Source organism: Marmota marmota, unplaced genomic scaffold (genome assembly GCF_001458135.2).
Source record: "Marmota marmota marmota unplaced genomic scaffold, marMar, whole genome shotgun sequence".
NCBI lineage: Eukaryota > Metazoa > Chordata > Mammalia > Rodentia > Sciuridae > Marmota > Marmota marmota.
In genome coordinates this window covers 1257877-1273743 of record NW_025999873.1, presented here as the reverse complement: position 1 = coordinate 1273743, position 15867 = coordinate 1257877, and positions in this window count along the sequence as shown.

Genomic DNA, 15867 nt, shown 5'->3' with positions numbered 1-15867 from the left:
TGATTGTGTAAGGCTCTTATTGAAGTTAGGAGTGATGCAGAGTAGTGGCACACACTCCTCCAAGGTACACCCCAGGAGGATTGAGAAAATTTTCCCTTCCCTGCTTCCCCTCCTTAGCTTTTGAGCCTGGAATTTTGAGGACTGGGTTCTGGGATGTAACTCTGTGGCTGCTGGAAGGAGGTCTACAGGTCTGTGTTTGAGTGTGAGTGTGTGTCTTCATTTGCCCAAGTCTTGTCACCAGTTGGGGTGTTCCAAGCATCTCCACAGGGGGATTTGTTTTCCACTTCTGAGAGAATGACATGCCCCCTGTGCATAGGGGAGGAGCTTTTGAATTCAACATTTTCCCTATGGGAATCCTCTTGGTTTGGGTTGGGTTGGGGATGGATAAGTAGTTTTTATCTCTAATTGTAAATACAGTTGTTCTTACACTGAACTTGTGCTACTATGTATATGAAAGATGTAGACATCTTTCTTTTCCTGGTAGCAGTGTTTATCAGTAGTTCAAAATTATTTATTTGCTCCTGGGGAGTAAAACCTTTTTTATTAAAAAAAAAAACTTATCCTACTATGATAGCTTTAGGATTATTGGACCTCAAACATCAAGTCTGCACGTCCATCTGTTTTGGCACTGGAGGCTGCATGCTTGGCACAAGATGACAGGAGGGCTGGAGCAAATGGAGAACAAAGTCTTGGGGGGAGTGAGATGGGGTTGAACTACAGAGACAGGCACTGAGGACTCGGGGACTGTAGTTAAAAAACAGGAATAAGTGGCATTTTAAAACATTGATTCTCTAATCTGTCACAGAAGGACCTTTTATTACATGCACATTTCATATTATCTTTGTCCTTCTCATGGCTCCTTGGCCTTGGTGATAGGTGTTACCTAAAGGCAGCAGACATCATGGGAAGACATGAATGTCTGGCTGCAGCTGGACTGCGATCGAAATTGCTCCTGGACATAGAGTGTGAGGAAAACCGGACACTCTTCATCAGAACCCAGGGTGATCGTGTGCTGCAAACACAATACCAAATAAAGCCCCAAAAAGGCAGGAAGGGGAAAACGTGGTCCGGGGCCCTGTGTGTGGGCCCCAGGCATGGCATAGTTGATTAGGAAAAGTCCCCTGAGGAGAGAAGGCCTCAGTTTCCTGCCCTACAAAGTCTGGAGCTTGGAGTAGGTCATCACAAGGTCCCACAGGATCCCCAATCTGAGCTGCCCCTGGTGTGACACTGTGCTCTGGCCCTTGGTCAAAGCTTTCTGCCCACTGGAGGCCGTCAGATGCACATTTTTGTCAGCTCTCCCATTTTGTCAGCTTGCTCCTTATATTTTGCTGTAGGACAAACAAAATATAAGGCTGACTTCCAGTATTAATACTGACCCCAATTAAATGGAAGGGATAAATGACTTTAAAGTTACATACATTAAATATAAAACCAAGTACTCACACTTTGGTGAAACTGGCCTGATGGATGTTTAAAACACAAACAAAGTTAAGGCAGTTAAAGGGCTGAGGAAAAAAAAAGAGAATATATGGCTCTTGTCCTCTGAAATCAGCAGGGACCCAGGGAACAACAGGACTTCTCTAAGGGCTTTGCAACTCTGGGTTACATGACCTGCTGATCAGGAGAATCAGAGGGACCCTGGAGAACAGGAAGCCAAGCAATCCACATTCTGCAAAGATGAGGATCATTGGAGAGGGAAATGTCCCTGATGCTTCCAAGGGAAGCCACATACGGTCAGCAAGATTCTGACCCATGGGCAGATGCCTCTAGAGAAGCCAAGAGGCTTCTCACAAGTTCCCAAGAGTGACACTCAGCTGACGCTTAGTAATAGATAGGAAGAAACAATGTCATTTTTTTATACCAATTTGGTCTTAAATACCTGGCAGGAGAATGGTATAACCATAGCATAGTCCTACTTGGGCATTTAAAAGAAAAGAAAAAGGTTCTTTCAATGTAATTAAAGATGTACATTTTTGTCAGCTCTCCCATAAGTTAAGTAAAAAGGGGGGTTATTTAAGAGTGCCCAATGCACAAGTTTGTTCTGAGTCAATTTGAGACCTATCTGTACCTTTTTTTTTTTTTTTGGTGGTATGATTATTATAAACTGTTGCACAGACTCTCATTGTAGAATTTGCATTCGTCACTTCCAGCCTGATGACTTGATTTTAATCAAGACCTGGAGAGAAAATAATCTTCAACCAAGCTGAAAGAACTGAACCAAGTGCTCCTGACCACAGGATGACTATCCAAACTGTTAAGAGAGGGAAAACTCATTGCCAGGGGGCATTTCCACTCCAAACATGTATGTCTAGGATAGATGACAAGACCAACGGGTACAATGAGTCCAAAAGGTATACAAAGAAAAAAGGGGGGTGAGTTGGAAACAGGAAGTCTGGCGGTCCATTCTTTTAAGGCGTTTGACCTTAACTGGATCCAGTGGTAGTCCTTTTAATTGTTGCCCTTCCGCTTTACCCGCCCCAGGGATCTGCTGAATCTGGACCATCACACGGGGCAACAGAGTGGCTCTGGGGTAGCTCAGTGGTCCAGTGCTGCTGGCATGGTGAAGGCCCTGAGCTCTAACCCAGCACAGCCCCAAACACAAACCAAATAAAGCCCCAAAAGACAGGAAGGGGAGAACGTGGTCCGGGGCCTCAGTTTCCTTCCCTACAAAGTCTGGAGCTTGGAGTAGGTCATCACAAGGTCCCACAGGCTCCCCAGTCTGAGCTGCCTCCAGTGTGACACTGTGCTCTGGCCCTTGGTTGAAGCTTTCTGCCCCCTGGAGGGCCATCAGAGGACAGAGGAGACAGGAAGACAGACATGGGCCACAACAGAATGGTGCCCTAAGGGACCACTCATCCTTGGAGGGGGAGAAAGACCACCTTATTGGAGTCTTGGGGACCCATGTGGAACTGGAACTCAAGTTCTTGCCCTGGCAGTGATGAAAAGGCTTTGTGAGGACAATGACTCCCAGGTGAGTGTGGCCAGTAGAGGAATGGAAAGGGTGAGGGGAGCTGGGCGCTGCTCAGCAGGAGGCCCAGCACACAGGCCTGGCTGGAGCACATGGGTCTGAATCTAAAGACCATGGGAAGCAACTGGAAGGCCTAGGGAGATGAGGATATCCTCACTAATTGCATTTCAATCCTCTCGCCATGCAGAGAGAAAAGAAGGTCGGGAAGGAAAATGACATTTACAAAGTCACAGGGCAGGAGGCTAGGCCTGTTGTTAGCTCTATTCTATGTGACATCCCACCTATTCCTATATTTGATCACTGCTTCTGTGCATTTCACACACAAGGCAGCAGGTTTTCTAAGTGCTATCTCACATATGCCTGGTAACATCACTAGGAAACAGATGCTAGGATGGCACCACTGTGTGATGGAGAATGAGGAAGACTTGAGAACACGATGACTTGTCCAAGGTCACATGAGAGGACAGAAGGAGGAGCTGGATTTAAACCCAGCTATGTCTCCTCAGAGCTGGGACCCTGGCTGCGCCCAGGCCTGTCAAGGGATATGGGGACAGTGTTGGGGATGGTTGTGGACACATATGGAAATGTCATAGGGCTGGAGGACAACCAACTGTAGCCCAGAGGGACATATGTGGGTTTATCTGGAGGAGGGGTCAGACCAGAGACCCCAAGACATGGCCTTCCTTTCTTGGTGATAGATGCAAACAGAACTTGGAACCCAGTAACCAGGCACCTACATTCTAGCAACAGCCTCCTCCCAGCTCATTTGGTGAGATACGTTGGACGCAAAAGCATGTTTTCTTGCTTCCCCTGTGGAGGCCAAAGCTTCAGGAGGCCATGCTGCCAGAGCCCTGCCCCCGCTACAGCCCCAGGAAGCCCTGCAGAGGGAACCTACTGATAAGAATGGGGTGCTGGTTGAGATCCTGCTCCCAGCACCTCTGCCCTTGTGTGAACAGACAACACAGGCCTACACCCGACAATCCAGGGCCACTGAGCCAGAGACTTATCCACCACCGTGAGTAACCCTGAAATGCCTTCCTCCTGAGTTTGGGGGAACAGGGAGCTGAGGCAGGAGCAGCTATTGGGAGATTGTGAGGCAGATGTCCTCTCATGGTCATCCCCAGGACAGGGCTGGAGGTGGGGATTGGGAGTGTCTAGGCCTCATTCTGGCCCCCAGTGCCATCTCCTGTCTTCCTAAGGTAGAACTCTGGGACACGGGGTCTGCAAGAGATTTGGGGAGAACACCACTAGGGGCAGAAACACCCTGAACAGAGGCTAGGCAGGACCAGGGGCTCCCTGCCAGCTACCAGGCTCTCTGTTTACCTGCTCTCCACAGGTTCTCAAGGAGGACAGCAAGAGGGGCTTCCAATCTAGAGCTGTGCTGGAAGTGCCAGGGCCAAGCACCTGTGGGAACGAGCTTGGCCTCAGGGTGAGTGTGGGAGCAGGGAGGCCTGCACAGACCAGGCCGAGAGAAGAACAGAAGGCGGCACTGAGCCAAGACACCACCCTGAACACATTCCTTGTGGGCTGGAAGGTGGAGGGGCAGAGTCCTGAATCATAAGGAATCTGAGCACCAACTCCTCACCCACCCCCACCTTCTCTGCCAGCCTTGGCCTTGGCCACATGCAAGGTCACTGTCCCCATATTAGAGACAACTTCACAACAGCAACACTGACATTCTCACTTCCTTTCTCTGAAGATTTTGCATTCCACCATTCAGCTGATTATAACTCCTAGACCCAGGTGTCCGGGAGGCAGTGAACTGCCTGTCCTTCCACACTCTCTCCAAGTCTTACACATTAACAGGATTAGTAGGGGGACATTTAGCCAAGATATCAGGGGGATTTTGCTACTTGGTCCATTTCTATGTCACTTGCTGTCTCAAGGAACACACCCCACAGTCTCAGAACAGGTGTTGGGGGCCCCAGCACTTTACCACCTTCCAGGTGGACTCAGTTTCCACAGCCATTCAGCCTTTCCCAGCATTGTGACCTGGACCTCATTCCCTCCTGGAGCCACTTTGACAGCACCACAGAGAATGATGTCCTGGGTGTCCTCACACAAGAACTGTCTGGGATTACCCTGTGTTCTCACCTCCAGAAGGTGATGTGCTGGTGGGACTCAGGGGATAATGCTCCTAATGCACAGAGCTGCCACCTCTTGTCAAATAACAAACTGGCCTGAAGCTGCTAAAGTAGCCAACTATTCCCTCAGCAATTCCACTTGAACTCTGTCAGCCATTGTTGTGCTGGGGCTCTCCTGTCCCCCTCTGAGACAAACCCCTTAGGGCTTTGGATTTTGCACTGAACACCATCCCCAGAAACATCTGGTGGGTCACACTTCAGCCACTGACTCTCCATCTCCTCCATGTCCCATTCCAGAAGGGAGAGGTGGCTAGAGGTAGATGATAGCAGCATGTTATATATGTTCCAGGCACAGTCCCTAGAGAGCTTGGAGGACACCCTAGAGCCAGACTGCCTAGATGATGACTCCTCTTTCACATCCAGCACCTCCAGTCCCTCTACCGAAGAGGAGATGGACTTAATGTGGGGAAGGTAAGCCTTGCCCAGGGTGACAAGGTCACATAGAGCTGTGAGTCCTGGAACTGGCCCTGCACCTCTCTGAGCCCAGCCTGCTCCTTTGAACAGTGGGGTGACAAGAAGACCAACCTCATGGTCAGAAAGGCCAGGCCTCTCAGGCTGATGTCCCCCTGCATTCCTCTAGGGCTGTCTCCTCACTCATTGGTTTACAGCTGCTTCACAATCCTGCTCATAACATCCATAGCCATGTCTATGTAATAGGCCCTGATATGGAGGATGAAGGCCACCACGTCCTGGGCTTTATAGAAAACCCAGAGACCATAGAGGGAGAGGCCAAAGGTGAGGAGGTTGGGGTGGTGGCTGTGAGCAAATGGGGATGGGACAGAGCTGGACATGCAGAGCATGTCTTCCAGAAACATGGGTGGGGCAGAAACAGTGGGAAGCACAGCTGGCATTGTCTTCATGCATTCTGGGGACACTGCCAGGAACTGTGTGAAAGGCAGTGGGAAATATATTACCCCTGGAAGGAACATGGACAGTTTCTTGACCTTACTCCTCTTGCAGCTGCAGGGCCACCTCTGGTGCTTGGGGACACTCCATCTCAAATTTCACCACCTCTACCACCTGAGAGAGAGCTGGAGCTGCAAAGGCCTGCAATGGCAGATCCAGGCCATCAACCCCTGGTGGCCCCTCAACCAGCACCACCCACTGAGCTCCTCCGCACACCCGTTGTCGCCCCAGAGCTACCCTTGCCTCCCCTGCCATTTATTTTTTATTTCTTCTATTTTATGTATTTACATTTTTGTTAAAATTTGTTTCTTTGAAAATTAAATACTTTATTTGTTTTTTAAAAGATTCTGTCTATTGCCATTAAGTACATTCTCAAACTTCTGCACTTATCACTCCTACATAGTTCCAGAATATTTTCCTGAATCGGGTATCCATAACCACTGAAGGATATGAAAAATGACAGCCCCCAAAACTGTCTGACCCGGAGGAAGAGGGAAAAGGAAGGTGAACATTAATCCCAGTAACAACAGTCCCCACTGGGAAAAATCAACTTTCATCCCTTCCCAGGTTCCTCCCCAACATCTCCACCAAAAGCAAACATTCATCCCTTCCCAACCGCAATAGGTCGCGGAGGAAGGAGGCAGATACTGAAACCCTGGGCCTTGGACTTCTACCCTTCCCATTGCTGATCAGTTCTGGAAGGAGAAGAGCAAGTAATGAAGCTTTGGGAGAAAATAGATCCCCAAAAAAGAGGATAAACAATGAACACCATTGCCATGGGACAAAGGACAAGTCTGTGCAAATCAGAAGGAATCACTACATACAGCAGGTACCGCCAGAGATGCTCAACCTCTGAATGTCAACACACAAATGCACACACTGCTGAAATGTCTTTTTCCCCCATCGATTGAATAGGTTTTAAGGCTGTTGCTGGTGAGAATGTGGGAGGCACAAGCCCTGGCACATCCCGTGGGAGACCCAGCATGGGTATTCCTCTGTCAGAGTCCTTTGGCAGCACCCACCCAAGTTCTCAGCTTATATTCTTTTACCTAGCAAGGCCAATGCTAGGGAGTAATCCCACCTCTGCATTCATTCATTTTTGAAGATTTCCTTGCAAAGCTCTTAATTTTTATTATTTTTAATTTTTACTTATATATGACAGTAGAATGTATCCTGGAAGAACATACATACATAGAGTATATATTATTCTATTAGGTTCCCACTCTTGTGGTCATACATGGTGTGGAGTTACCTGGTTGTATTTGCAAACACAGGCTAGGAAAGTTATGACCAATTAATTTTACTGTATTTCCTATTCCCCTCCTCCTTCCATTTTCTTCATTATCCATTGCCTAGTCCAATCTACTTCTATTATACCCCTCCCCAACCTCCCTTATTTGGGGTATAGTATCTACAAATCAGAGAGAACATTTGGCCTTTGGTTTTGGGGGACTGGCTTATTTCACTGAGCATGATATTCTCCAGTTCCATCCATTTACCGACAAATGCCATAATTTCGTGCTTCTTCATGGTTGAGTAATATTCCATTGTATGTATATCACATTTTCTTTATCAATTCATCCATTGAAGGACACCTAGGTTGTTTCCATAGCTTGGTTATTGTGAGTTGAGCTGCTATAATATAAAAACAGTATATAACAGTGATACAGCTTCATCAAGATAAATATTGATAAATATAAATATAAATATTGATGTAGCTGTATCACTGTTGAATGCTGTTTTTAAGTTCTTTGGATATAGACCAAGGAGTGAGGATAACTGGGTCCAACAACGGTTTCATTTCAGGTTTTCTGAGGAGACTCCATGCCGCAGTCTGGCTGGGCACAATTCAGGAGCCACTTGTCAAAAGAAACGAACTTTATTTTTAGAACACACACACCAAACCACACAGCTCCTCAGGAAAAACCTTCAGAGCCCAATTGCCACCACTGGCTTCCCACAAGCCTCTCAGCCTACCCCACCCCTCCTGCTGTTGAGGCTGATTGGCTGGGTCGCGTAGGCAGAGACAAAAAAATGTCCCCCAATGAGCAGCTCCCTGGTCTGAAAGGGCAGGGAAACAGCCCAATGAGCATCACCACAGAGGAACCAATCAGTTGGCAGCTAGAAGTTTGCTGGGGCCGCTGTGATCCAATCATCAGCTGGCAGCTGGAAGTTTGCTGGCAGCTGGAAGTTTGCTGGGGCCCCTTTCGGCTGTGGCTCTCAACATCTCCATACTGCTTTCTACAGTGGTTGCATCAATTTGCAGTCCCACCAACAATGTATGAGAATAACTTTCTTCTTCCATCTTTACTAACATTGTTATTTGTATTCTTGATAATTGCCATTCTGACTGGAGGGAGATGGAATCTCGGTGTAGTTTTAATCTGCATTTCTCTAATTGCTAGAGATGTTGAACATTTTTTCATATATTTTTTGACCACTCATATTTCTTCTTCTGTAAAGTGTTTGTTCAGATCCTTTGTGCAAGGCACTTCTTCACAGCACTGGTTGAATTAGGAACTAGAGCTCTCACTAACACCCATGTAGATGGATGGACAAATCTGCTTCTGGTGCCCCAGGGAACTCTGCAGCTGCAAAGGAAGGTCTGTCTGTGCCCCCCATATATAGGGTGACCTCACATCTAGGATGCTCTAGCAGCATCCCACTTTCAAATACTATCCTCCGTTTTGTTAGACCTTCGCCCCCCCCCCCCAGGCCTTTCATCAGCTGCTGTCTGCCTAGAGCCAGGTTGGGGCCCAGAGATAGAGTTTAAGCCAAGGGGTAAATTCTGCTCCCAGGTCACTGTCTGGTGAGGGGCACAAGAGATTGACCCTGGTCTCGGAAAACAGGATCTGGTCCACTTCCTCTCCACATTGAAGATTAAATGCCCGAGAAATGCAGAGGCAAGAGTAGAAAGCAAGTTTTATAAGAGACACAGAAAGAACAGACTTCTCCAGAAAGAATTCAGGTTCCAGAGCCAGATGCCAGTGGGAGGGGATGGTCCCTTTACAGATCTTCTTCTTCTCCCCACCTCCTCTTTCTATCCAGTGTATGTGCCCAAAGGCAGGAAAAGAGCAGCACAGGGGACATCTCCTTGTGTTGGGAGGAGTGATCCCCCAGAGGGGTTAGCAACTTCTAGAGAGAAGGAATGCCTGGAGGGTTTGCATCCCATTTTCTTTTCTTTGGTAATTAGTCCTTACCTTTTCTACCTCCTCATTCAGTATCTATGCTGACTACCTGTCCTTTGTCCCATCTCAGAATCAAGGTAAAATGCAGAGTGATGAGCCTTGTGGGCAGAGTTCTAGGTAATTAAAATCACATCCATATCTCCCCTCCAAATCACCAATTTCATTATTCTAGCCTGACACTCTTGCAGGATATAAAGGATTTTAGTCAAGTTCCCCAGAGAAAGGGAAACTGAGTGCTTTGGCTGACCATCTGTGCCAGACCTTAGCGATGCCAACCAATAGATCTGCCATTTGACAAATGTGCTGCCAATGACCCCATCATTTCAATTACATTCTGACTCTGAGGAGCAAACCGCTTCCCACCAGATTCCCATCACAAAAAGAACAACAATAGATTGTTGTACATCAATAGATCTGTAGTACATCACATCTATCTGTGACAGGATGTTTTACATGGATGTTGGTACATGATGGATGTAGGAGAGAGGGAGATTCAAATAGAGATGTGGGGTGTACCCATCATTTTTCACACCTTCATGTGTCACAGGTACATCTTCCAGCCAGTAGATAACCATGTGTTGTTTTTTTTAAGAGAGAGAGAGAGAAAGAGAGAGAGAGAGAGAGAATTTTTAATATTTATTTTTTAGTTATCGGCGGACACAACATCTTTGTTTGTATATGGTGCTGAGGATCCAACCCGGGCCGCACGCATGCCAGGAGTGCGCACTACCGCTTGAGCCATATCCCCAGCCCTCATGTGTTTGTTTCTTGTGGAGAATTTTCATCAGCGTCCAAATTGTAATGAAGAATAAAAGCAAATTAATGTTTATTAAACAAATTAACTACCATTATTAAACGTGTTCTGTAGAGGGCAAAACTTGCAAACCTTCTGCAATAGGCAGTGTCATGGAAGCAACAGTCAGGCACTGCCCCCTGGTGGTCACATAGAAAATGACACAAGAGCTGCGGAGCTAGGTGATTGTCTGCAAAAAGGGAGACTTCTTAAGAGGCTTGCTGTCACATCAAACCCAAATTCTGTAAGATCAATGCTTTGGTGGTGTCATCTTGATATCACTGTTTTGTCACTTCAAATTATGACAAAGAGGAGCCTTTTTTTTCAAGTGCAGTACTTCAAGAAATATTCTTAGGTCACCAGAGTCAGGACCTGGGTTCCAGGGCATAAATAGAGATGAGGTTTCTGTCTCACAGGAACAGTATGGCAAGGGGAACAAAGTACTTACAGCCACTTTAAAGACAAAAGGACAACACACCAAAACATATGGATGGAATTCTTGTGCATACAGAATTTTAGATAATTTAAAAATTAATCACCCCATACATCTCTAGATGTTCAACTAAATTTAGACAGTTTTACAAAACTTGGATAATCTGATAGTCCAGTTACCTTGATAATTCATTATGAGCATTTCTCCATGCCCTTCAGTGTTTTGAAAATAGAAATTTAAGCCAGGCGGAGTGGCCCACACCTGTAATCCCAGCCACTTGGGAGGCTGAGACAGGAGGATTCCAAGTTCAAAGCCAGCATCAACAACCTAGTGAGGCTCTAAGCAACTTAGCAAGACCCTGTCTCAAAATTTTAAAAAATGAAAAGGGCTGGGGACGTGGCTCAGTGGTTAAGTGTCCCTGGGTTCAATCTCACCAATCAAAAAGTTTAAAAATAAAAATACATCACATGGTATACCAATTTCATTTATCCACACTCGTTTTTAGTTTATTGCAACTATTTTTTTATCAGCCAATTATCAATTATATTTGATATAAATGATTTGATTTCTTGTTCACATTAAAATCTACTTAGAGATTATGTCTCTTGAAGATTTAGGGATCACTCTTTGTGCATTTTCAAGTGTTCAGTCTGGGATAGATCCCAGACTTGCCCCTTTCTCTGGGATTGAAAAATCACTAAGAAAAGAGAAGCTGTGCAGGCATGGAACCAAGAGAACCCCAAATAAACTCTCCAGCTTCACTTGCTTTTAGTTACCAACTTTTAGTTCACTTTAAAAATCACTAAATTTGGAGGTGGCACAGCTGAATGATGTTATTAGCCTTCAACTGAGTTCGGCTGTAGTTTGGATATGAGGTGTCCCTCAAAAGCTCTTGTGTTAACACAGGAAGGTAGAACAAGTAGATTGAGAGCTGTAGCCTACTCAGTCCATCCCAGTTCCAATAGGACTGACGAGGAGATAACTAGGCAGACGGGGCATGACTGCAGGAGGTGTGCCCCTGGGGATGTCCCTGGAGGGATGCATCTTCCCTGTGGCCCTTTCCCTCTCCCCTCTCTCTGCTGACCAGGAAGTCTCAAACTATGAGTCAAGACAAACTTTTCCTCCTCTAAGTTGTTCTTACCAGGTATTTTGGTCACAGTGACAAAAACCTAAAAAGTCCCCCGGTGTGGGAGTCATATTGATAGTCATTGCTGAAGTCACTTTTCAGGGACTTGCAGGCTGCTATTGTAGAAACCACCAACTCTTCCATTGGGCCTGCATGCCCTCGCGAGGAACACTGCTCTCCAGTAACCTCCACATGTTCAACTACCTGGAAGCTTCTCCATACTCTGTCCTTTTGCATTTTTATGACGACTTTATTATGTAGTCAAGAATGATTACATCCTTGGCCACGGGTAATCAACTTAACCTTCAACCTCCCACTCCTTCAGCCTCCCAGCTCCTGAGTGGTGCTGAAAGTCCTAACCCTCTAATCCTGCTTTGCTTTTTGGGGGGACTATTCCCCACTCTGAAGCTTTTTAGGAACTGCCCACCACCAGTCAACTCATTAATATACAAAAAGACATTTTTTTGTTTTGTTTTTGTGGTACTAGGGTTTGAACCCTAGGGTGCTTTATCACTGAGTCACCCCCCCCCCAGTCCTTTGTATTTTGAGATGGAATCTTGATACATTGACAAAGCTAACCTCAAACTTGAGATCCTCCTGCCTCAGCCTCCCGAGTCACTAGGATGACAGGTATGCCCCACCATGCTCACAAGTCATCACTTTGGAGAGTCTAAGGATTTTAGGAGTTACATACCAGCAAAGAGGAATAAAGGTCAGATACATATTTCACAATATCACATATGTCAGTATCTCCCATCACTTCCTGGTCAATATTCTATATCAAAAACCTTGGTATGCCTGGGTGCAGTGGCTCATGCCTGTAATCCCAGCAGCTCGGGAGGCTGGGGAAGGAAGATCGCTAGTTCAAAGACAGGCTTAGCAAAAGTGTGGTGCTAAGCAATTCAGTGAGACCCTGTCTCTAAATACAAAATAGGGCTGGGGATATGGCTCAGTGGTTAAGTGCCCCTGAGTTCAATCCCTGGCGCCAAAAAAAAAACAAAAACGTCAGTCTAAGATAGAAATTTAGGGACACTGAATCTCAAAAGAGAATCACCCACAAATTCTTGGAATGCAAAATTAACAACTCAAGAGCAATCCTGCCCCAGTCCTTTCACCTGTGTCCTTGCCCACAACTTGGTGACTGATAGAAAAACAAGACCACAGGACAACCAAAAGGCACCTACAGGAGCCATTCCTCTACTGGGAATGTGCATTAGAGACTTTGGTGACCAAGAAATGACCCAACCTTCATTATAATCATGAAGGGCACAACCCTGGGTAGAGATTTAAGATGCTATTGACAAATGCAATGTAGGAAGTACCATGATTAAAATATGCAAGGGCAAGGAGAGACCCCAAGGAAAATGGACACAAAATTGTATCACCCTGACTCCACCTCTAGTTCAGTCTCCACCTACTCCATAAATGTTAGAATCAGATCAAATGAATACATAACAATAAAGCCTACTATTATGCATAATTATAATGTGCCACTAAAAAATAGGGAACCCCAGACTAAGATAGTAGGACTCTCTCTCTCCAAGCTCACCCACACTCCCAGTCTCAAGTGTGTACTTTCCCTTTATAGTAAATCTCTTCTTGCTCTGCTACTCAGACCTGACATGTCCTCAATTTTTTTTATGTGATGTGGCCTATGACCTGGAAGGTATTTGGCATGGTAGCACACACCTGTAATCCCAGCAACCTGGGAGGCTGAGGCAGGAGGATCACAAGGTGGAGACCAGCTTGGGCAACTCAGCAAGATCTTTAGCAACTTAGCAAAACCCTACCTCAAAAAAAAAAAAGGCTAAGATTGCAGCTCAATGGTAGAGAGCCCCTGGGTTCCATTCTCAGTGGTGGGGCTGTGGAGGTTCTTCCCCTTCCCACTGAAACCACTCCCTGCTGCTCAACCCCACCACCACATGTAAATACAAGCAAGCAAGCATACAAGAAAGCCTCAAAGTGGGTCAACCAAATGCCTAAGTTTATTAACATGTCCCAGAAGCCATTTCACTGTTAGATGCAGGATAATTCCTGAAACCTACAGCTCCTGCACTCCAGATCCAGATCCGAGTGGGCTGAACAGAGCTGCTGATCCTGACCTCTTCTTGAGCTCTGGCTGCCTTCCATTAAGCATTAGATGGCACCAACAGGAGATATCTGGGCACCAAATGGCGTAAAGCTTTTCTTTCCCCTCTTCCTATATATCATCAGAAGTTAGAAGTGTTAGAAGACAGGAGAGTGAGCATGGGGCTTTCTAAGGGTGAGTCAGCATTAGGCTCTAGACTGTGCTCAGCACTTTCAGCCCAGCCCCTGAGGGTCCAAACCCCAACAGTGGCTGCTCCCACCACTGTCCATCTGTGTGGCTTTTCTCTTGGGGAAATGATTCTTCATGTCTGCTTTTTCTATCTGTAAAATGAACAAGGGCTGGTGTAAGGATCCAATGAAGTAATGAATGTTAGACTGATACAAGCATGTCACTAAAACAGCCCCAAAGCCAGGTGCATTTGTGCATACCTGCAATCCAGCTACTTGGTAGGTTGAGTCAGGAGGATCTCAACTTCAAGGCCAGCCTTGGCAACTTCATGAGATCCTATTTTAAAATAGAAAAGAGCTGGGCTGGGATTGTGGCTCAGTGGTAGAGTGCTTGCCTAGCATGCATGAGGCAACAGGTTCAATCCTCAGTACCACATAAAAATAAAGAAATAAAATAAAGGTACTTTGTCCATCTACAACTAAAAAAAAATTTTTTTAAATAGAAAAGAGCTGGGGATGTAGCTCAGTGGTAGGGCACCCCTGGCTCAATCTCTAGTACCACAAACCAAAACCAAATTGACCTAAAGAAAGTAACTCAGAGAACGCCTGAAACTGGGGTGGTGGATGGGTAAACAGCACAAAGGTGACTTTCCTGCAAGAACTAATCATTTGAGCGGCTCCGGGTAGAGCACAAAGTCCAGGACATACCACAAACAAATGCAAAGCAAATTATTTTTCACCTGTTCCTGAAACAAATTGAAAACATGAGCAAAAGGATGACAATTACTTCAGTAGCAGCCATTACTAGGTTCTTACTTGTGCCAGGTGTTGTTCAAATAACTATGTTCATCAACTTATTCAATTTACCAACCAGCTCTTCAAGATTGGAACTCTTCAAGATTTAAATTCCTCAACTTGACAGATGTGAGAGGTTTAAAAAAATTGCCCAAGGACACACAGCTGAACAGGGCAGAGCTAAAGACCAAATGGACCCCTTAAGCTAAGTTGTCAAATTGAGTCACAGAAACCCCAAAGGAGGCAGATGTGGTGCTGTAATCCTAGCTACTCAGGAGGTTGAAGCGGGAAAATTATAAGTTTGAGGCCAGTCTGGGCAACTAAGCATGACCCTGTCTCAAAATAAAGGAGCATAGGGTTCAGTCCTTCAGCCCCTGCCTCCCTTGGCTCACAGGAGGAGGAGGCTGACATCATAATCGAGCCACCAGGTCCACTCTGTCACAGCCACCTCCTGCTTTCTGTCACTTTCTCTTCTCAGCCTGCTTAGCTGGGAGGATTTTGTATGTGCAAGGAGAGGTGGAAAGAAAAGGTCTGGAATTGGCCTTCCCCCAGTCAGCTGTGTGGGCCATAAAGTGGCACACAGGTGTAGCTCAGCGATACGGCACTTGCCTAGTGAGACCCTACATTCAATCCCTAGTACCAAAGGAAAAAAGAGAGAGAGAGAGAGAGAGAGAGAGAGAGAGAGAGAGAGAAAGAAATAAGAAATCCTAAAGTTGTAGAATGTAGTTTTCAATAGGCAAATGTTCAAGCTGGCATCTCCTAAAGGTATAAGTTAACGGTGCAAGAGCAGAACTGTCTCAGAGAGGCAGGCATGCTGCGTGCAGCAGCATCACCCTGGACAGGTCTGCCCTGCCAAGCCCATGGCCCACCTGGCCCAGGGCTTAAAAGCCCTGTTGTAGTTTGGATACAAAATGTCCCCAAAAGCTCCTGTGTTAATGCAAGAAGTAAAATGATCAGATAATGAGAGCTTGAACCTAATCAGTGGATTAATCTATTTGATGAATTGATAATTTGGACAAATGGTGGTAACTGTAGGCAGGCAGGGCCTGGCTAGAGGAAGTTAGGTTACTGGGGGTATGCCTTTGGAGTATACGTTTTTGTTCCTGGCTCCTCACACACTCTGCTTCCCAGCTGCCATGAGATAAGCAGCTTTCCTCCACCATGCCCTTCTGCCATGATGCTCTGACTCACCTTCAGACCAGAGCAATGGAGCCAGCTGACCATGGCCTAAACCTTTGAAACCATAAGCCGAAAATAA